This window comes from Rhinopithecus bieti, unplaced genomic scaffold, assembly GCF_001698545.2.
Source record: "Rhinopithecus bieti isolate Rb0 unplaced genomic scaffold, ASM169854v2 scaffold_20206, whole genome shotgun sequence".
NCBI lineage: Eukaryota > Metazoa > Chordata > Mammalia > Primates > Cercopithecidae > Rhinopithecus > Rhinopithecus bieti.
In genome coordinates this window covers 517,689-519,453 of record NW_016810187.1, presented here as the reverse complement: position 1 = coordinate 519,453, position 1,765 = coordinate 517,689, and the positions used below count along the sequence as shown (strand labels likewise).

General features: G+C 43.5%; 1 pseudogene; it reads right to left on the bottom strand.

Annotated features, from left to right (window-relative positions):
* Window positions 1-218: 218 nt before the first annotated feature.
* On the bottom strand, window positions 219-1,563 carry LOC108541867 (zinc finger protein 101 pseudogene; annotated as a pseudogene).
* Between the last annotated feature and the right edge of the window lie 202 nt (window positions 1,564-1,765).

Here is a 1,765-nt window from a genome sequence, read left to right as displayed (position 1 = left end):
TTCACTCCACTGCATTCCAGCCTGGCACTGCACTCCAGCCTGGGGGACAAAGTGAGATTCCGTCTCAAAAATAATAATAAAAAAACATAGAGTAATTGTTAAAATTGAAAATGTTCCTGTATTTTCCAAACTACTAACATTTCCATCCAGTGTGCATTCTTCAATTTATGTCGTCCATCTCCATGATACCCAGCCTTCTTATGTTGCCCAGGCTGGTCTCAAACTCCTGGGCTCAGGTGATCCCCCTGCCTCAGCCTCCAGAAGCACTGTCTGCGCCCAGCTAAATGAGTTTTTTCATGTTGTCGAAGGCAATTTAAAAAAGTAAAGACTTTACCACATTGTTTAGAGTCAAAGGGTTTTTCTCTAGTGTGAGTCATTTCATGTCTCCTTAGGGAATTGCCACATCCGAAGACCATATCGCACCTTTTACAGTCATATGGCTTTTCTCCACTATGAGTTTGTTCATGTCTTCGAAAACAACTGGGATAATTGACGGTTTTACCATATTTATTACATTCACAAGGTTTCTCTCCAGTGTGAGCTCTTTCATGTGCTGGAAGGGACGTGGGACGTCTAAGACTTGGTCACATTTTTGATGTTTGTAGAGTTTTCCTCCACTGTTAGACCTTTAATGTCTGCAAAGGGAACTGGAACGACTGAGTATCTTCCCACCTTCCTGACATTGGTGGGATTTCTCCAGCGTGTGGGTTCTGATTTCATGTGTCCGAATGAAGTTGTACCACATTGCTTACATTTGTGAGGTTTTTCTCCAGTGTAACATGAGTTTGAAATAAACTGGGATGATCAAAAGTTTTCCACACTATTTACATTCATAGCGTTTTTCTCCAGTGTGCATTTGTCCATGTTTTCGAAAGAAAATGGAAATAGTAAAGGCTCTCATGATTTCCCTACATTTGTAGGACCTCTCTCCAGTGTGAATTCTTTCATGAATTTGAAATAAATTAGGAGAATTAAGGGCTTTCCTGCACACCCTGCATTCATAAGGTCTCTTTCGAATTGGTGTTACTGTGCGCCTTGGACCACTACTGGGGGAAATGGAGGCTTTCCCACATTGTTTCTGTTTACGGGGCTTCTCTCCCCATTCCCCATCACACTCGTATAGTTTCTGTCTGGCGTAAGCTGTCATGTGCCTGTCCAGGAATGAATGAGGAAGGAAGACTTTCCCACACACGCAGCATTTGAGTGGTTTTAACCCAGTATGACTTTTCTTCTTCAGGTGACAATCAGGAATCTGGCTGAAGGGTTCACCACGTTGAATCCCTTCTCTATGTCCACAGAATCTCTCACCCAGACTTTGACAGAGGCCAGGTTCCCAAGGGTTTCCAGCATCACATCTCTGTAGAGATTCTTCTGGGAAGGACTCAGCAAAGTCCACTCCCCCTGGGTGAAGTTCATAATCACATCCTCAAAGGCCACTGAGTCCATTTCCAGCTTCTGGGTGTCCTGGGTCCTCCCTGGGGCTGGAGCAGCCACAGCAGGTTCCACGTGACAGAAGCTGTGGTATCTGGACACCAGGGGCCTCCCCAAGGAACTGAAACTCAGACCCGAGTGGGGCCCACGCCTAAATATCCTTATTCTTACCCCATCTATATCACTGCTCCTCCTTCTTATTGATAGGAAAATTGGATGGTAGAAAATCATTAGAAATACGATTTCAGCTTTCCTTAGACACCAATATTTGTTAGTATCAGAAACTATTACAAATGAATAACAAAATATTAACACACCAACAGAAAATAAGCTA